Source organism: Lygodium microphyllum, chromosome 17 (genome assembly GCF_053477565.2).
Source record: "Lygodium microphyllum isolate KBCC chromosome 17, Lygodium_microphyllum_v1.1.10, whole genome shotgun sequence".
In the NCBI taxonomy this organism is placed as follows: Eukaryota; Viridiplantae; Streptophyta; class Polypodiopsida; order Schizaeales; family Lygodiaceae; genus Lygodium; species Lygodium microphyllum.
The window spans coordinates 102045889-102068290 of NC_141151.1; positions in this window are offsets into that span (position 1 = coordinate 102045889).

Genomic DNA, 22402 nt, shown 5'->3' on the forward strand with positions numbered 1-22402 from the left:
ATGACTTCAAACATGTTTTGTGAAACCAAAACCAAGCTTGATGAATAATCCTGCCATGACATCTTTCCTATAAGTATCTTCTCATAAATGAATTTGCTTTGTGGGTGCTTTTTGTCAGAGACAAAAAAGGTTTGAGTGTTTCCTTTAGCATCAATCCACCAACAACATCCTAGCTTCTTCCAAGCCTTATTTGCAACTTGCGTGCTCTATTGCATCCTCTTGCATTTGCAATACTACATAAATATTAGCTATGCACATGTAGGTTGAAGGAACAATTTTATCTACCTCAAGGATACAATCAAAAGCCAGTCTCCCAAGCCTTGTGGGAAACCTAGGTTGCATATGTAGGGCTATAGACAAAAGAAGGGCAACTAGGGTTGCAATTTCCAACATTGGTTGACTCTCTAATCTATAGGTTTTTCTCACTTCTTGAACACAGTTCTCACCTCACCACATATGAGGGTCGCAACACATGCGATATGAGGGCCTTCCACCATTGAGATCTCTCACTTGGTGTTGACCACACAAAAGGGTCACCACTAAGCGATATGGTACTCTCCGCCCTTGGGAGGGGCCTTTCTCGCTTCCTAGTGACCCATTGTGGGTTTAAACCACATGAGGGTCATGACTGAGCAACAAGCTCTTAGGAATCTAAACCGTGAGATTAATCATATGTCTTGATATGGAAGACTACATGAAGTCCTAGCTAAATGTGGAAAAATGTAGAACAAACAAAGTGAATCCCAAATAAAGTAATACCATGGAAGCTCACCTCTAGGTTTCATCAAGGATTTGTCTTCATCATTAAACCAAATTGACATTTTCTTAGAATATTTTGGCATAGTAAAGAGCCCTGGGGGTTGCATTGAGAGCTTAATGGCTGGAGGGGGCTCGTACTATATTTGGGGCAGCAAACTTTAGCACATTTCATGTGCCCCCTCAATTGGATGATAGCAAACTTTAGCACATCTCATGTGCCCCCTCAATTGGATGATGGCAAGGTTTGTTTGTGGGATATGATGTTTCTTAGTAGTTCAAACTCTAGTCTACTCGATTGAACTCCATCCATATGTGATCAAAATTCTATACAAGTTTAACTTTTCTTATCTAGGGATTTACCTCCAAAATGCAAACCAAGAATTACCAACCACGCACAGACAAAATTGGTCCTATTATTGTACCACCGAGCCGTTCTTTCACCCACCAAGGGCTAATTTTTCCCTAGATTGCATTTTTTTCCTTTTGTAAATTTCACATCACTTTCTCTCTCCTTAATTTCTTATAGGGACAAAAATTGACCTCAAATCTCCCCTAATGCTTTAGAGGTAAAGGTTTCATATATATCACAATGGTGATTCTTATATTTGTCATTATGGATCTACTAGATGTAGTTATTGCCTAGAGATAGGGGGAGAGCATAGTTTTGTGGCCATAGACATGCTTCTCACCCATAGGAAGATGGTGATTGCATCTATTGTGGATAGCATGGTGACGCTCAAAGTGTGTGCTTTCACATAGTGTAATGCATTTAAGAGGAAGAGGAAGATTACAATATGGTCACTATACACAAGTGGATAGATCAATTCTGGTTATGTACATAGAGGTGGATCATCTTCTAGAGAACACCCTTTCATGATGGAGTATGAACTTTATAGCATGGCACAACCATCATATGTTGATGACCGGTTTTTGGAAATGGGTGCTACAAGCCATATGACATATCATGCATATAGTTTGATTCAAAGAAACAAAAAGTAATAATGAGTAAGAAGGACTTAGGAATGCCGTAACACATAAAATAATTTGTATTACGATTGTGCCATTGCTCACGAAGGGTAGTACTAAGAATGAGCTTAGTGGTCTACTTTAATTGCCCACTATCACAAAGAACCTTGAATACATTCATGAAATGGTGGGCCAAGGATTGCAAGCTGGCTTTATTAAAATTTGATGATTTATTTTGAAGTTTCTTAATGAAATCTTGGCAAACTTGATTGGTAGGGGTGTTAATCCTCAGAACAATGCAAGGTGCAAACTAACACAAGGCATAAAGAAGACTTAAGGAGGAGCATAAAAAGACAACCCAATGGAAAAGGAAGACCAAGAAGCACAGGAAAAATTTTAAAAAATCAAGAATAAGGCACACGAGAAATAAAGCACATTTTGACCCTTTGTAAAAGATGTCAAGATTGTGGGAGAGAAGGAAGGAGTCTCGCTTGAAGCTTTCTTGCTTGCACAATGGGGGAAGACACACAAGGGTGGAGGCTGAAAACAGTTTTCCTCTTCTTAGTTGTGGAAGCCAAAATGAACTCAAGTACAAAGAAATAGAAGAACCCTCTATATGGGTCTCAAACCAAACTCAACTAACTAAGGTGGCATACTAACTGAGCCACGAACTAGAGTAGATAAGGATAGCTATCATGTAGCTATTATTCATGGGCGGTGTACCAACCGCATCTACAACTAACACGTCGGTGACATAAATGCACAACGGTCACCCTGGCGTATCACGAGTGGAGCTCGATATCTCAACACTCCCCCTCGAGCTCAATCCCAATTCCTGCACACCAAGCAGGTCTCTGAACTTGCGCAGCTTCTCTGCGCCCAATGCCTTCGTGAATATGTCAGCTACCTGATCCTCTGTGCTGACATAAACTAGATCAATAAGACCTAGTAAAACCCTCTCTCGCACATAGTGATAATGCACCTCAATGTGCTTTGTTCTAGCATGATAGACTGGGTTATTTGCCAAGTGTATACTACTCATGTTGTCACAATAAATGACAACTGGCCCATCTGAAGGCTGATGCATATCATAAAGTAGCTTATGCAACCAAGCTACCTCACATGCAGCCATTGCTGCACCCCTGTACTCCGCCTCTGTGCTCGACAAGGCAACTGTAGGCTGTTTCTTGCTGCTCCAAGTGACTGCAGCACTCCCAAAAGAGAATACATATCCACTGGTAGATCGTCTATCAGAAATACTACCAGCCCAATCAGCATCAGTGTATCCATGCAACTGTATCTGAACCCCAGTCTCATAAAATAGTCCATACTGCAATGTGGACTTCACATACCTAAGTATGCGTCTAGCCGCATCCAAATGTGGTTTCCTTGGAGCCTGCATAAACTGACTTACCAATCCAACAGCATAGCTCAAATCTGGCCTGGTAATAGTCATATAAATCAAACTTCCTACTATGCGTCTGTACATAGTAGGGTCTTCTAGAAGCTCACCTGCATCTGTGCTCAGCTTCACATTTTGCTCCAAAGGAACTGAAATAGGCTTACAGCCTGTCATCCCATATTTGGACAGCATGTCCAATCCATACTGCCTCTGCAAGAGCTGTATCCCACTTGGTGATCTAATCACCTCAATGCCCAAGAAATAACGCAGCTCTCCCAAATCCTTCATCTCAAACTTCTGCTTCAATAGCATTTTCACATGAAGGATATCTTCATCACTGTCACCTGTCATAATCAAATCATCAACATAAATGACAAGCAGCATAATACCTTTCTCTGTTTTTCTCACATAAAGTGAGAAATCTGCCTTGGAAATCTGAAAGCCAATAGTGACAAGATACTGTCCTATCTTGTCAGACCATGCTCTAGGTGCTTGCTTCAAGCCATACAAGGCTTTCTTCAACCTGCAAACAAACTCAGGATGAACAGCATGCACATAACCTGGTGGCTGCTCCATATAGACCTCTTCTTGCAAATCACCATGCAAGAAAGCATTCTTTACATCCATCTGATGTAAAGACCATCCCTTTGATGCAGCCATAGCAATGACTGCTCTTACAGTTGCCATCCTTGCAACCGGACTGAATGTTTCTTCATAGTCAATGCCATATGTTTGTGCATACCCCTTGACTACTAATCTTGCCTTGTACCTGTTCACAGAACCATCTGCATTGTGCTTCACCTTATAAACCCACTTACAGCCAATTGCATTCTTACCTTTAGGCAAAGGTACCAATTCCCATGTAGCATTTGCTTCCAAGGCATCCATTTCTTCATCCATGGCTTTCTCCCATTTTTCTTTTCCCATGGCTTCCTCAAAAGAAGTGGGTTCTGGTTCCTGTATCACTTTAACCATATATGCATAGTGAATGGCTGTAAATCCATCATATTTCAGCCTATCCACAGGATACCTAGCTCTCGTAGACCTGCGCAAAGTAGGTTCACTCCCAGGTGCTCTCAAAACATCCCTGGTCTTCCTTACTCCAGGTGTAACAATAGAAGGAATACCCAACTCATCATCAATGCTCTGTTCTGAGCCACTGGATTCACCATCCACATAAGAGTGACCTGCATTCACATCAAACATAGGCTGATCAACCTTCTCTTTTCCTTTTCGTGATACCTGCATACCACTATCTGCATTGCTTTGAGAAGATTCTCCTGATCTCAATCTGCCTGTCCATGGCGAAGAATGTGAACCACTGCTAGAGGATGCTCCAGGTCCACTAATATTTTGTGACTGCTGCTGTGAATTCTGTGCAGCATTACCATTTTGTGCATCTACATCATCAATCACATTTACTGGTTTATACCAGCTACTCATCTCATCAAAAACAACATCTCTGCTCACTGTAAACTTACGAGTAGAAGGGTTATAGCATCTATACCCTTTTTGCTGCAGAGAGTAACCAATAAAGATGCACTTCTCAGCTTTTGGATCCAACTTGGATCTCAGCTCATCTGGCACATGTACATAGGCAATGCAACCAAAAATTTTCAAATGAGAAATATCTGGTTTCCTACCAGTATACCTCTCCTCTGGAGTCATTCCATGTATTGCTGCAGTGGGAGTCCTGTTCATTATGTAGACTGCTGTAGCAACTGCTTCAGCCCAATAAAAATCTGGCAAGTCTTTTTCATTGAGCATGGCACGAGATACCTCTCCAATATGCCTGTTTTTCCTTTCTGCAATTCCATTTTGTTGTGGGGTATAACTGCATGAATATTGCTGCTTTATGCCATGCTCCTGCAAGAACTTTGCAAACTCATTTGAGAGGTACTCTCCCCCTCCATCTGACCTTAGACATTTTATCTGCAAGCCTGTTTCTTTTTCAACCATAGCTTTAAGAGTTTTGAAGTGCCCAAAAACTTCACTTTTCTTTTTCATAAAATACACCCAAACTTTTCTGCTATAGTCATCAATAAAACTGACAAAATAATGACAGCCTCCAAGAGATGCAGCTTTAGTAGTCCACACATCAGAGTGGATTAATTCCAATGGCTTCTTACTCTCTTGAACATGTTTAGGAAATGGTTTCCTTGCCTGTTTTCCAAACTGACAGGCTTCACATACCTTATGCATTTCTGCAACCTTGAACTTAGGCAATCCTGCAACAATATTTTGGGCCTGCATTGATTTAAGTCGCTGTACATTAACATGACCGATGCGTTTATGCCAGATATCAATATCTGCAACTACACCGGTCCCATGTGCAAACATTGCTGCACTCAATTCAGACATGTCTGCATCCAGTGTAAACATTCTGCCCTTCTTCTTTCCTTTTGCTATCAAGCGACCTTTATTTTTCATATCCTCAACAAAGCATCCATGAGGATTAAATCTGACCTGCAAGCCCTGTTCAACCATTTGACCAACAGAAACCAGATTCTTGGTGATATTCGGGACATGAAATACATCGGACAGGTATTTCTTTTTCCCATCCTGCATAGACAAGGGAATTTTTCCAATCTGCACAATAGGATGTGCAGTATCATCACCAGTCTCCACAAATCCTGGTTTTTCCATTTTCCTTGCATCCTCCATCCATTCTGCATGACCTGTCATGTGGTTTGATGCACCTGAGTCAACATACCATACATCATTGCTTTCTTCTGCACTTGTCACAGAATTGTTCATGTGCTGCACCATGAACAAATGCTCATTTCTGTCATCACCCTGTCTGCTAGAAGATGCATAATTCCCTTGTTGCAGTTTTCCATTCATGATGTCATTCTGCTTTTTATAGCAGTCTTTAGCCATATGACCCATTTTACCACAGTAGTAGCATTCAACATTACTGTTTACATTTTGACCTCTTTGCCATCCACCACGACCTCTTTGGCTCCCCCTGCCTCTAGAGTTACCACGTCCTCCTCCATAGGACTGGTTTTCTTGAGTTTGCTGCATATTCTGATTTCTACCACGGCCTCCAAATCGGCCTCCTCTACCTCTGCCTCTACCTCTTCCAGCATTTGAGTAGAAGACAGCTTCTTTTGAAGTTCCTCCTGAAGAAGATGCACCACCATTTCTCTGTTCCTCAGAAATTAGAAGAGCAATCAACTCCTCAAAATCAGGAAATCTTTCACGAACTGAAATGGATGTCCGAAACTGTGCATAATCCTTTCCTAGACCATTCAAGGTCACGGAAACTAAATCATCATCTTCCACTGGCGACCCAATGGAAGCAAGTGCATCTGCAATCTTCTTCACCTTCATGTGGTAGTCGTTGATGCTCATACTTTCTCTTTGCACATTATGCAACTCTTGCTTGAGCTGCATTTTCCTGGCTTGCGTATTTGTGCTGTACATTTTTGACAAAGTATCCCATGCCTCCTTTGGCGTACTTGCATCCTGAATATGCACAATCATAGAGTCTGAAATGCTGATAGACAGCCAATACATAACTTTCCTGGCTCTCTCATGCCATGATTTAAATGCCTGCATTTGCTGTTGATTGGGAACATCAGGAAGAATTGGTTCTTCTTCATTTCCTGCAACAAATTCCCAATATCCTTTTCCCATAAGGAAATTCGTCATTCTAAACTTCCATGCCTGGAAGTTGTTCTTGTCAAGCTTTTCAGTGACAATCTGTGAAAGAGAATCAGATGCCATTACAGAATACTGCAAAAAATTCTGTCACTGCCAAAAACACAACTTCACCCTCACAAGGGCAAATCTGCAAAACTGGCGAAAGTGGTATTTGACCACACAGTCACTTCCTAGTGACGATTTTGCATCAACAGGCAACAGGGATGATTCTGTAACTCCCAATGTCTCTGCACACAAGCATACGATGCAATCTCTGTGGTAACTTTTCACCGACCTGTAGAACAGTGGTCGCACAGCATAAAACTGAGCCTTTTCTTGAGTGCGTGCAGAAAACTTCCGTCTGCAAAACAGGCCCCGAAATGGCCTCAAATCAAAAAAACAAGGTCGCCTAGGGCTAAAGCCCTCTCCCGCAGCATATACTGCCCTCTTGCTTCACCGCGAAGGGCGTCTCAACCTGAGACAATGCACTCCTGCAATTTCCGGCTGTGCTACCTGCAGAGATCTGCTCCCAAAACAGAAAATGAAAGCAACACTGCTCCTCTTACCAGAACACCGCGAGCTTGGCTTGCTTTCTTGAGCTCCTTACCACGAACAAGGCTCTGATACCATGTCAAGATTGTGGGAGAGAAGGAAGGAGTCTCGCTTGAAGCTTTCTTGCTTGCACAATGGGGGAAGACACACAAGGGTGGAGGCTGAAAACAGTTTTCCTCTTCTTAGTTGTGGAAGCCAAAATGAACTCAAGTACAAAGAAATAGAAGAACCCTCTATATGGGTCTCAAACCAAACTCAACTAACTAAGGTGGCATACTAACTGAGCCACGAACTAGAGTAGATAAGGATAGCTATCATGTAGCTATTATTCATGGGCGGTGTACCAACCGCATCTACAACTAACACGTCGGTGACATAAATGCACAACGGTCACCCTGGCGTATCACGAGTGGAGCTCGATATCTCAACAAAAGAGGGCCACTCTCCCTCCTATGCAAGTTATAAAGGAAGAAGCACATGTAAAGGAGCCATGAGAATAGGAAAAAAAGTGGAAGATAGGACCAAGACCAGATTGATGGTCATGGAAATGGGTTGGGTGCCCAAGGGGAGAAGGGGATATATAAAAGTCAAAAAGTGAATGGATAAGCTCATTCTTGGTGTGTGTGCAAACTAGCTCTCTTCTTGTTCTCGCTCTTGCTTCCTTCTTGTGCATAAGAGAGGGAGAGAGGGAGTGTGAGAGAGGGCGAGTGTGAGTGCATGAGAGTGAGGGACCATGGAGAAGCTCTTCTTCTTCTTATTCTTCTCTTCTCTTTTATTTCATGTGTAGCTATGGAGGTTTCTTGCTTGAGCAAGCAACTTGAATTGTGGAGCCATCGAAGGATTCGACGAAGAAGACTACATCTATTGAATTCAATGGTAAGCTCACTACATCCTTGTGCGAGAGTGTGCATGGCTATGTGAGAGGTAGCCATTGCCACTTGCTTGAAACACAACTCGATAAGTGGTCCATAGGGTGTCAATAGTTGTTAGCCATAGTGAGGACATTTTGGTTCCATTGTTGGGACTAACGGATTCAATCTTGAGTGCTTGCATGCTCCAAATCGAGCGACGGAGTAGGAGTTCATCTCCAAAATGGTGCTTTGTTTAGGTAGGAAAAGAGAGGGAGTCGAAAGGTGTTTGATCTCCTTTGCCACCAGATAGTTTAGGTGTTGGAAGATTTAGAAATGCTCCTTAGATCAGTGGTAGGAAGTTTTTCATTAGTAGAATGCATTAAGGTTTGGAAAATAAGGAGAAAAGAAAGAAAAGATAAGTCTCTATAACAACTAGGAAGTAGGGGAGCAAAGAAAGAAAAGAAAAGATATTTTGAATATCTAGGGAGGAAAACAAATAGTAAGGGAAGAAAGAAAGAGAGCATTAAAAGGAGAGAAAAGGAGGGAAGAGCTCATTTGAGTTTGTGAGAGATTGAGAGAGAGAGCAACAGGTCAGGAGAGAGAGCAACATGCCAATAGAGCAGTAGCAATCCATGTGACATCACCCTCGGTGGTTCCAAGTATGGTCAAGACTCTCTTTGCTAGCTAATGAATGAGGAAAAGATCATAGATATGCACATGTGTGATTAAGCGATTCATTGTCAACAATTTTTAATCATTCGATGTGTTTTTTTCGTTGCTCAGATGGCATCCTTAGGCCTTAGATGGCTGAGTCCTAACCAATCCCACTCGGATGGTTGAGTCACTTAAGTCTACTTGGACACACTTACTCCGACCCAAACTTGGACTTGGATAGTAACAAGTCCACTTGGACACACTTACTTGGGTGATGTCAAACAACTGAATATCCACTCGAACATACCATCTCAGATTCGGAGAGACGCCCCCATTCAAGTCAAATCCGCCCATTTGGATAGGCCAAATCCACCACTCAAACTGCTGAATTTGGGACTCGAACTGTCAGAGACCTACAACTCAGAGGTCCAAATTGAAAGATTACTAGGACCAAAATGCATTCTTAGGGACCATATAAAGACTCCCCAAACATACTAAATGTTGTGAGCTAAATATTGAGTGACCCCAATTGGATCTCCGACCTGCAAGTGTGACCATAGAACTAACGAACACTAAAATTTGCCCTAATAGGCCCAAGAATTGACCAAATCAGTCAATCACTTGCAACTTGCTACATAGTAGAGACACTATTTGATTGTCTGGTGGGTGTGTGAATGATTTCATTGAAGGTTGCACATTGCATTGTAGGTACTTAGGTGCATGAGAAAAGTGGAAAGCCTAATTGTGCATAGCTCACCTTGGATTGTACCATTCAAGTGTGTGAGTAGGCATAAACTAGCAAAGTAATTTCATTAACAAGGAATATACTAAAGGGGAATTGAGCTAAGAAAAGAACCCACTAGTAGGACTGCAACACCCTTGGAACTACGAAACAAACCAAGAAACCCATCATTGATGTGAGAAGTGAATAGTTTAAAACCACTTGAGAACTGAGTGAAGAAAGGAACAAACTAAGTGAAGAAAGGAACAAATCACAATTAGAGACATGTCCTTACTCAAGTTAATCACCCTCATTAACACCTTAGTGGTTCACAAAACCGCCAACATGGTAGGAACTAGCACGGACACATGCAACCAAGACCTCAACCTAGGTGATTTTCTAGTTGACATACAACAACTCATATCACCATATGACCATCAAACAAAAATAGCACACCACGAGAGACCCACAGCTAAAATCATAGTCGATCTCAAGGAGGAGAGAAGGAGGCTAGAAAGAGTTGCCCTACAATGCTTAGCCAGCAATGACCATCAAACAAAAATAGCACACCACGGGAGACCCACAGCTAAAATCATAGTCGATCTCAAGGAGGAGAGAAGGAGGCTAGAAAGAGTTGCCCTACAATGCTTAGCCAGCAATAATCAGGAGTAACATGCTACACCAAGAAATAGAGCTTAACGAGGTCCAATGGGTTCTAGCCATCACAGGCATGAATAGAGCGAGAGGAAATACAGATAGGAAGACATTGTTAGAGGCTGATCTTGCATTGAATGAGATTCTCATGAAGTGACTATTAGATAACATTGTCATAGAGCAAACGATGAGCACAATAACTTCAACAACCTAAAGGATCTTTTCATTAAAGGATTTTTGGAGGCTAGATATTCAGACAACCTCATTTTCAAGTTGATGAATGTCAGTTAAAAATACAAGTAGAAAATATGAGACTATGTCACTCATGTGAGAAGTCTTTACAAGAAGATTCTTGCAAGACGACAGAGAGACCCAATGAGAGAGCAGTCTCCACCATGTTTATTAACAAATCTTTGAAGAGGCAATACACATGGATGACTTGTTGAGAGAGAAGCTCAAGAGTCATACTGCAAGAGAACACCACCTCTAGGAATGTTGAGAGAACCACAATCCTTAGTGATCAGTTAAACCATGGCACACATGATAAGGGAAAAACATCGACCAAAACCAAGAAATAGCTAACTTGAAGTTAGAGTTAGGAAAGCTATAAGAGATGCTAAGAAGGCTAGTGTGAACCCACGTGCAGTGTGTGCATTGTGATAGGAACCATCTCCTTGCTGAATGTCCCAACCCTAGATCATAGCCTTGTGCTAACTGCAATAGGTTTAGACATGATGTGTTGCACTACTGACTGCCAAGAAGGCTCCCATACCCACAACCCTATACTAAGCCCTAGTACTCAGGGAACATGTGGCCCAACTTTGGAAGAGGAGATCCATTAGCTCTACTAGTGTCCAATGACTTGAAGCTAGTTTCCCCTAGGTTGGACATCAACCCCATGGGAATCCCAAGGCCACATGGACCCATAATGACCCATCCATTGAGTGATGCCTCGATAGACTTTGTAGAGGAGCCACTGGAGGACAAGACATACATGAATCCTTATGTCTCCTATGATGAGGAAGGTAATCCTATATCGATGGACTCTAGACTAGTGCCAGTTATGACTTTAGGCAAGGGAAGAGGTAGAGGTCTAAGAGAGGGGGCATGATCCAAGAGCCACTAGCATGTTGGACTTGTGGACATCCTTGGCACATTTTGTCTCGTTGCCCTAAAAAAGAGCAAGCAATTAGGGGGACAAGACCAACTTGTCAATGAGACGTCCAAATTATGGAGTTACACATTTCTAGGCTGATTGCCCTAGATAGAAACCCTCCACAAGTACATCAATTGTGCCATCATTACCACTTGGCTCTTTAGTGTCGAAACACATGATGATGAAGCCACACCGATCCTACTCAACATCATAATCAGATCTTAGACAAAGCATGCCAGTATCTCATTGCCTGGACCTAGCAACTTAGATGCAATATCTGAGGGAAAGAAGAGCTGGAGAAGGAGAAGGAAGAGGGCCGATGCCAAGATAACACTCAGGACTGATAGTGCCACTACACTAACCAAAGGGAAATAGGTTACAAATGCAGAGGCAAAAACATGTACTCCTAAGAGAGTGGCAAGGGGAACTACCAAGGTTGGAGAATAGCCTGACCCAAAACACCAATTAGAAGTTGTAGACAAAGTCAAAGAGTGGGCGAGAGAAGCTCAAGTGCACCTCAGGATGTAGAGCCTATCATGGAGGATGAGATTAATAAGCTCTCTAGCAGTAGTCCACCAGTTTCCATTATGCACCTAAGATCAAGAGGCACATCAATACCCCATCATGTAGCACCACACAAGCAGAATCTAGATGCTGTGAATAGATGAATTGTCCAATAGCATTGGTAGAAGGGCCTTGAGTTAAGGGAAAATAAAAGGGTTGGCAATTTTCTCACAACACTGATATTAACTCTTGTAACTTACCATTAGGAGAATTGCTTAGGCAAAATGACCCAATGGAAATGGAGTGACTGACTTGCTGGACCTTGATATAGAGACACATATACCAATCTTAACCCTGAATCCCTTATCTAGATCCCTATAAGTGAATGCCTTTTGGGAGGGCACAAAAATGCACATAGTCTTACCTATTGTTGCATTAGATGATGCCTCACAAAAAGGAATTGTGGATATAGGAGCAAAAGTTAGTGTGCTTAGCCATGCAGCTTTGCAAGCTTGGGGAAACCCACAAGTGGAAACTACACGGTTTAATGTTATGCTAGTGAATGGAATGAAAGTCAAACCATTTTGAGTGCTAAAAGATTGACCTCTAAAGATAGCAGGAATTCAAGTCCTAGTTAACTTCATAGTCATGAAGGGTACTCACTACGATATTTTGTTAGGTAGGCCATGGATGAAAAATGCTCAAGTAATAAAGGATTGGGGTAATGGCCTGATATTTTTAGGCAACAAAATAGAAGTTTTTTTAGTAGAGATGGACACTTAGAAAAATACACTAGTTGACCTTGATGCTATCTCTACATTACTAAAGGGTGACTCACAAGAAAAGCATAAATGTGGGCCCTTAACTAAGAACATTCCTTGCCCTATGGATGAGCATGATTGGATGCATGTTTTGGCAACCATTGGCTTACCATTCTCAGATGACGAGGATGACTATAGGCAAAGGTTGTAGAAGCAACTAGCAAACCCAACGGAGTCATAGCTTTTGAGTTACCCAAGAATGATGCCACATCATCAATACCTCTCTACATGATGACTCGAAGTTCCATTAGTCGACCCACACCTATCATCTACCATGTACCAACTAATAAACTTGAACTCCATAGAATTCTTGGGCACCAAATGAGAGAGGTAGTTGGTAATCCAATTGCAAACTTTAAATCTCTTAATGAGAGTGGCAATGGGCTAAGACACATGACCTAAATTTGTTATATAAGTAGGCCCTCATTGCAAATGAGAAAAGTTCTATGAAACGGGAACCATGGAAACGAAGAATAGTTTGAGTATGAGGACTTGGATGATGAGTATGAAGACTATTGTTCCAATGGTGAGGAAAGTGAGGAAGAAGTCAAAACCGTAGAATAGTGATTGAGCAAGTAAGAGCTGACTCTAAACCCTGAGAGGCTAGTGCTTTTGGAGTAGAAAGAGGAGTCACCAAGGTAAATTATGATCGTACTTGGTTAGAACACCTGGAAGTAGTAGAATATGAGCAAGTTGGATTAAGTTCAATCAGGTGCCACACCACTACTTAGAGCGGAATCAAGCTCAAAGCTACGACACCAGGGAATTCCAGTGAAGGTTGTGAGTTCAACTCAAAGTCAGAGGTTAGCTGTGAAAGTGATCCAAAAATCCCATGACCTCCTAAGACCAAATGCACCAAAGGGGATCTCCCAGTTCATTCGAGGTGCAAGTAGCTCAAAGAAGAAAGAAGAAAATAGTCCAAGTCCTCTGAAACTGAACGACAAAAGAAGCCACATGACTTACCCAAATGCTTCACTAAGTATAAGAAGAGAAACCACATAGTGGTGTTAACAGGAGCCAAACAAGTAGGACATGCTAATGGACCCATTGAAGGACCTACTAAAGTTTAAGAAGTCAACTTGGCAAGGGAAGGGGAAGAGTCTCGACCCATGTACATAGCTGACAACTTAACTGAGCAAGAGGAGCACAATCTCATTAATCTCTTACGAGAGTATGTAGATGTATTCACTTGGTCCTTAGAAGAGCTAAAAGGAATCAACCTGAGTATTGTGACTCACAACATTCCTATGATTCCCAACATGACACTAGTCAAACAAAGACTGTACGCAATGAATCCAAAGCATGCTCATAATGTGAAAGAGCAAATAGGCAAGCTATAGAATGTTGGCTTCATTTACAAGATTGAGCACATGGATTGGGTATCACTCATAGTAATTGTCTTGAAGAAAAATGGAAAGATTCAAGTGTGTGCGATTTATAAAAAAGTCAATGCAATGACAAAGAGAGACAATTGTCCATTATTGTACACTAAGCACATGCTTGAGAGAGTGGCAAGGAAGGAACCTATAGTTTCATGGATGGCTTTTCTAGCATAGGTTTGTTGATGATTCGTTGGTGATTTGTGTATTCATTCAAGTTGGGAAGAGTGGAGCCCCAAGAGGAACACCAAGGAAAAGGGAATTCTCTTGCAAGAAAATCTATCTTGTAACATCAACAAGCTTGTTTATTATGTTTCATATGATCACAATGAAGAAAAGAACACCAGGCACCACAAATCTTCATACAGCATCATATAGATCTCCCACGGATTTGATAGAATCAATCATATTCTTCAATATCTTCACAAAATCCATCAATAGAACAAAGAAAGCAAAGGAATACACCATCTTTGAATGGAAATACATCACATAGTATTCATCTTCTATATCTTCATAGTCTTCTCTCTCAATCTCTCATATACAATCACTCTGTTTCAGTAGAATTGACTATCTCTGACTCTCTCTCTCTCTCTCTCTCTCTATCAATAATACATCATATCCTTACTACAATCTCTCAAAAATCACTCTCAATAATCCTTCTTAGGTCGTGGATACCCCTCCCAAGAGGTATGTCTGATATGAAGAGTCACCAGAGCCACTACAGTGTCTTTTCATAGCTCACTACTATCACTTCACTCTAGTCTTCACTTGAGTCTTCAACAGCTACTTCTTTCACTTCTTTCAGTTCTTTTGCACTTGTATTCACCTCTTTCCAAGGTTAGAAAACTTTCCCAAACTACACTCTCATCCATCAAAACACATACAGAAGCATACAGAACAGTCTACAGAACAGTACCAGAACAGCTATAGTACAGAACAAAACAGAACAGAGACATAAGCTCTACAGAAGGCCTACAGAAGGTTACAGAAGGTTATCAAAACCACATAACTCATACTCAAACCATTCCAAACTCTCACAAACCATTCAATAAGCTTTCTCAAGATCTCAATCTTCATCAATCAATACTCCATCCCTCCTTACAGAAGACAATCAGAACAAAACAGACCAAAACAGAACAAAACAGAAGGTATGCAGAACCAATCAGAACCTATCAGAACATCACAGAACCACTAATAAACATCATGAACTTCCAAAACTCAATCAATATCATCCAAAACACTCTCAAACCACTTCTAAACCAATCAATCATCTCATAAAATCAACCATTCAGCTCTCAAAAACAACAAAAATCAGCAAAAAAACAAGTCATTTCAACACTCAACATATCCCCACACTTAATAAGGAAGCGTCCTCGCGACGTAGGAAAAAGGGAATACAAGTTCAGGTAAAAGCTCAACTTTAATCTTCAATAGCTCTTCAAAAAGAATCCATCCACCCGACCCCAACTTATAACCTGTTTCTGATATAAAAATACAAAGAAAGGAAAACCCTTTATACATTAACACTGCTTATCAAACTAGAAAATCACAACCAATTTGTAAAGGATATAAGAGTTTTCTTCTTCTTCATCAGCATCAGCCTCAACTTTGCAACCACGACCTCAACACCACAATTCTCCAAAATGTAGCTCGCACACGAAATCCAATCCAATAGGAAACCACCACGCTCGTATGACATAAAGGAACTCACAACACAAACAATAATACAACACAACCATCTGAATGACTCCTCCAAAAAGAGAGATTTTCATTAAAAATCATCCACCATACATTGGAAAGGTATCAATGAAGATGATCCCTCTTGAAAGATTGATGTTGTTGGAAACGATCCATAGACAAGGATTCATCTACAAAGGTTTTGGGAGGATTTTGAAAAAACTGAAGACAGCACATCCTTTCCAACAGGACCAGGTATCTGCTAGGCAAACAAAGGGCATGAAAATACAATATATCCAGCTGCTGAGAATCAATGCTCACATTGACATTCATGCACAACTTTGGAATAGGCTTGGAATCATTATGAGAGTGCCTATGCATATACGCCAGGTACCAAGCAAAGTGAGCAGTTAATCTCACTGAAGGATCGGCAGACTGTGAATACTGCTGAGCAAAATGAACATAGTTCTGATAAGCTTGACTGGAAGCTGTCCATTCTCCTGGAATTACTGGCCAATTGATCTGAGGTCCTGTAAGGGAATAATCCGAACTCCATCCCCTTCGTCGGGAAATCTGATTATCAAACTCGTCACAGTCACTAACCAACTGAGGTGGTTGAGATATAGAAGTGTGAGGAGAGGGTAGTGGAATAAGGAAAAGTGGATGAAGTGAGGGATAGGAAAAATCATAAAAGGAAGAAAAGGTTAAAGAAGGAGTGGCAGAAATTTGTAGGGAATCACTAAGGAAGGGTGTTAACTGATAAATAGGAAATGTGGAGGGTACATGAATGGATGGAGAAGGACAGGGTGGAGAAGGGGAAAATACCCTATCCTCAATAAAGGAACAGTATGTAAAAATGGGAATTTGAGGGAAAGATGAAGGTTGGAAAAGAAGGGGTAAAATAATTGTGGAATTAGATTGACAAAGGGAAAGATATAGAGCATAGCGGTGAGCCATTTGTTGGTAATATAGGAGGGTAGGAACAGAAGGTCCTAAGCATCTATGATAGGCATCAAAGAAGGTAGAATCAAACGGATTATGTTTTGAAAGATAGGCTAAGAGATCCATCCTCAGTTGATTAGTACTCTGGGCAGAGGTAGGAGCTGTGTTTTGTCTTTGATTCAGGACCACAAAATCAATCATGGGATGCCACGAATTATCATGACAATCAGCCACTTTGGAGGAGTAACCCTAGAACATGTCAGCTATGCGCAACTCCAAATGGTTGACATACAAAACAGCCTGTAAGACCACATCCCCCACATACCATGCCATATCCACCTCATCGGGAATTAACAAGTCTCCTCGTAGATACATGTAGGACATCAACATAGTATCTGGCGTGACAGAATCTTCAAACACCATCCTTACTACCTCTGTCAGCAACTCAGCAGACTAAGCCCCACTCCATCCATCCTCCAGAAGAGGTAAATCCATCGTGGAAAGCTTCATGTAGAAGACCAAATTCTGTAAGTGGTAGTGGACAAAGAAAGAATAGTCTGGTAGAACATATTCCTGAAACTGCTCAAAGGTAGACCATAACAAGTCCATTCTGGACTGCATTCTTTCCACTTTATCTTGGAATAGAGGACATAAGGTAGCCTGTCTCTGAAGAGCAGCCAAGTCCTGTTGTGAAAGAGAAGGAATCAAGGGAACATTAGGGCTTGGAGGAACAGAGAGTGACTTTGCCAGTTGATCTTGCAACTGCTGGATTTGGGAGGCTTGGGATGCCACTGTGTCATTAGCAATCTGTAAAGCTGAAAGTTTGTCATCTAAGATAGCTTGGAACTCTTGCGCTTCTGTGGACATCCTCTCCTTCTCCGCTGAAAGGCTAGTAACCTGGGATTGAGCCTCTAGTAACTGGATCTTCAAAGAATAGATCTCATCGCTTTGGGTGGCAACCAGTTGGGTTTGTTGTTCCATTTACTTAAATAAATCTGCTAGGGTATCCTTAGCAGAAGCTAACTCGGATGTTGCCTGATGCAACTGGTCTTTAGATTGCATGAGTTCTTCATAAAAAGACGTGTACAGCTGTTGAACACAGGCTGTCCCACTGACAATTCAATGGAACTCTGAATATCTTTACAGAGGAAAGGAATTGCATCTCCTGAGACTAGACTGTTCAGGGAGGGAACTGATATGTCCAATGATCCTTCTCGATGTGCTCTGAATAGGTTATTACAAGTGAGATACCCAGGGAATTCACTGCCAGAGGTAGCAGGGATGGGCACTGAAGGAAGTACGGAAGGAGCTTTATCCGCTACCCGCTTCAAGCGTTTGGGCTGGATGACCAGGGGAGGCGGAGAATCATCATCCTCTATGTCAATAGGTTCTGATTCATCTGAAGGTGGAGGAGGAGGAACTGGATCTGATGGAGGAGGTGGAGGCACAGTCTTCTGTAAACCTGAATAGGTTAAGAAGGCAGACAAATATGATCCATATGTGACATTGGTAACATTACCCTTGGTGACTTTGATGAAATGTTGATCCATTTTAGTGAGGAGATAAGTGCTCCAATCAATAGCAACTCCTTTCAACACCATCCTGGAAGCTGTGAAAAGCTCTTTGGACAAATACTGGGATGGTGTTTTGGCAGGCATAAACCTGTCCTGGAGAAACTGACAGATCATCTTCCATACGGGATCAGTGATCATGGAAAAGGAGACTCCTGAAGAGTTGATCACCTTCTTAACATCCAGCATTTCCCTTGTCTGCTTTTGCAACAGCTTCAGAATCTCTTCATTAGAGAAAAGCTGACGAGTGGTCACAAAAGGTTCACCTTTGGAGGGTAGAGACAGAGCCTTCCCTAAGCCTCGAGGTGTCAAAGTCATAGAAATTCCCTGGACTAGTCCTGTCTTCTTGCTGTAAGAGGCCAGAAACTCATCACATAACGATGGATCCTCGGGAAGCAATGGAAAGGAGGTAGCCACAAAAGCAGCGAGTCCCGCCTTCGTGAGAGGCTCAAAAGTGAGTAGGGAAGAGTAATCCCTACTAACTAATGGGACGTACTGGATAGGGGAGGAGCATGAGAAGGTGCCATTCAGATGGTTACACACACACACACCACAAACACAGACAATCAAGGAGAATGCCTGCAAAGCAACATACAAAAAACCAAGGATAAGAGAACAACCAAAACAATAAAACGTAACTCGACCAACTAACCCCAAGCAAACCACAACCTAGAAAAAATTCGACATGACCTTGAGACATATCGACCGAAAGCTTCATGCTATGCATCAGACAAACACCCAGAACCCCGTATTAGGCAATAAAAGAAAAAACTGCACACCGTACCCGTAACCGTATCAAAGACAGTAAACCAAAACAATACCACATCCGACACATATCAAGACTATATCGTTGATAAACCAGTGTTTGACCATGGAAATAACTCCAATGACTGCGCATACCCATTCCATGAAACGGTTCGTTAAAAAGGGAAATTAAGTGCAGTGAGGGGGGATTAATTTAATGAAGGGTTTATTTTAAGAATTTATTAATAATGGGTGAATTTTTATTACGTGATAAACCTTAGCAAGAAAATGGTGGTTCCTTCTTATAAATTTAATTACCAATTATTAGGTGAAAACAGTGCTTTAATTCGAATCCCGGACTGCGATACCCAGACTGGGTCTCTAAATGCAAGTTCATTGATTACAAATTAAGGTGATGTGGAGCGCTTTTTTGCCACCCAGCGCGTGCTCTTGTGATGGCTGGTTCATTTTAATTAAAAATTAAAGTGCCTCTGTAGCGCGTGCTAAGTAAACAGCGGGTTTATTTTAATTAAAAAAGAATGTGTGTATGTAGCGCGAATGCGCGTGGAAACTGTGGGTGAATTAATAGGTCATTTTAACAATTAATTTGTGATTAAGAGGGAAATAAAAATAAATAAAGCACATAAAATAAATACCTGGAAGGGGTGTGTATGTAATGGCCTAAATGCGCACGGAAGAGTCCCCCAAAAGAAGTGAATCCAGTAAAAGAAAAGTAAAGACCACTGACGAAACAACAAAGACAACACCTTAGTGGATTTGTTGAGTTTGAGTATGATTGTTAATTTATGTGATGATGTATCAGGATAGTTTTGAGTGTGTTTTTGTTTTTGTTTTGTTAAGTTTATTATGTGTGGTTGGCATTTTAGGGAGGATTAGGTGTGGGGATTGGAATTATGTGTGTTGGTCTGGAAATTTTGTGTTTAAAATTTTTTGTTTTTGAAGAAATTGTAGGGGGTTGTGTTTTATGTTCGTGTTTTTGTTTTTTTTTCTTCAAAAGGAAGAATAATTACAAATGGATAGGGGATGAAGGAAAAAGAAAATTTCAGCCAATTAGGAAATATCCACATTTTAGGGTATGAAAATAAGATGGAGATGTTTAGGGTGAAGTGGTGTGTGTTAGTCATATGTTTTTCATTGGTTTGTTTATTTTTTTTGTGTTTATTTTTTTGAAATATGGGTGCCATGTAGGAAAATATGTTAAAGTGAAAAAGGAAGGGAAAAAGGTCAAGGGGGATGGGTGGATTTTTTAAGAAATTTTTAGAATTTTTTTTTTGGAAATTTTTACTAATTTTAAATGAATTTTTGACATTTGTTGGTAATTTTGGGATAAATTGGGAAATATTGAATTTTCAGAAATTTTGGGGTGGGAAATTTCTAGCCAAAAAATTTCCAAAAATTGGCAAAAAGTGAAAGGAATTTTTAGATTTTTTTTTGAATTTTTATTGAGTGGAAATTAATTTATAAATTTATTAAATCAGTTAAATCAACAAAATCAGCTTAGTTTGGTAAGTAAGGTCAAATTAAGTCAACTAAGTCATGTAAGTCTGTGTAAGTCATGTAAGTCAGACTAAGGGAAGTCAGGTTAGTCAAATGGAACTAGGTTAGTCTAGGTGAAGTCGGATAAGTCAGTTAGGGGGACTAAGTCAGATTCTAGCTAACCTAGGGTAGACTAACTATCCTAGGGTTAGTGTAACTAGGGGGTGGGGTTCAACTAACTACAGTGGGGTTAGGTTGACCTAGGTTGGGTTAGTGCAACTCAGGTTGGGTTAGACTAACCTAGGGTGGGTTAGTTTGACTGAGGGGGGGGTTAGACTAACCTAGGGTGGGTTAGTTGGGTGGGGGTTAGGGTGAACTAACCTAGGTTAGGTTAGTTGGGTAGGGGTTAGGGTGAACTAACCTAGGTTAGGTTAGTTGGGTGGGGGTTAGGGTGAACTAACCTAGGTTAGGTAACCTAATTAAGGTTAATAAATTGCAGGCAGGTTAGTTTAACTAACCTGAAGGGAAGCTAGGAGGAGGAGGAAGGAGGAGGAGGAGAGGGGCGGCTGCGGCGTCTGGCGGCGCTCGGCGGCGGCAGAAATGGCGGCGGCGGCGTCGATCGTGGCGGCGGCGTTACTACACCAGGCGACAACGACTTGGCAGCGGCGTGGCGCCGAGGGGGGAGAAGGGGGGAGGAAAGAGAAAGGGGGGAGGAAGAAGGAAGAAGGGGAAGGGAAGGCGGGGGAGGGAGGAAGACGGAGGAGGGAGGAAGAAGGGGAGGGGAAGGCGGGGGAGGGAGGAAGAAGGGGAAGGCGGGGAGATGGAAGAAGAAGGGGAAGGCGGGGGAGGGAGGAAGATGGAGGAGGGAGGAAGAAGGGGAGGGGAAGGCGGGGGAGGGAGGAAGAAGGGGAAGGCGAGGAGATGGAAGAAGAAGGGGAAGGCGGGGGAGGGAGAAAGAGAGGTAGGACGGGAGATGGAAGAAGAAGGGGAAGGCGGGGAAGATGGAAGAAGAAGGGGAGGACGGGAGATGGAAGAAGAAGCAGAAGAAAGGAGGGAAGAAGGGAGGGGAGAGTCGGGGAGAGAGAAAGAGGGGTAGGAGAGAGAAAGAGGGGAGAGGAAGAAGAAGAGAGAGAGAAAGAAAAAAAGAGGGGGATGATAGTTGAGATTCGGGGAGGGGAGAGAGGGTGTCCGTTGGCGGGAGGGGTAGGTTTCTTTTAAAAAAATATTTAAATTAATTAATGAATTAATGAATTAATTAGAAAAAGGAAAAGAGAAAAAAGAAAAAAAGGAGAGGTGAGACGCCCCTGTCCCGCGCGCATGCGCGGGGCGGGGGTAAAAAAATTTGCGGTGACGGGAGTGAAAAGGCGTCCGGATACGGGGACGAGGCACGCGGATGCGACCGGGGCGCGTTAAGACGCGTAAAATTGAAAAAGGGCGCGTTCACGCGCGGGACGGAGCGCGCAAAAACTCATAAAAATAAAGAAAAATGAATAACTCCCAATCCGGACGTCAAAACGAAGTAGCGTAAAAACAAAAAGTGGGCAAGACGACAGGAGGAAGACATGGAAAATATGCGACGGAGGTTCCGGGAAGGGTAAAGGGCGGTCACGTGCAAAAAACACAAAAAACGAACCAAAAAATGCAATTAAAAATTAATATCGGGAGATCCGTGCAGCGGAATGAGGTGCATGAAAAAGGAAAACCGTGTAGAAAGACGTGCCCGACAATCCTAGCTCAGCAAAACATAGTTCCGACGAAGATAAGACGCGTTCACGTGGGAAAAACCCAAAAAACAAATTCAAAAATGGGATCAGAAATTAATATCGGACGAACCGTTCGCCGGAATGACATGCAGTAAGAAGGAAAAATGTCCGTAGGAAGGAGTGGCACAAGGATGTCATGTT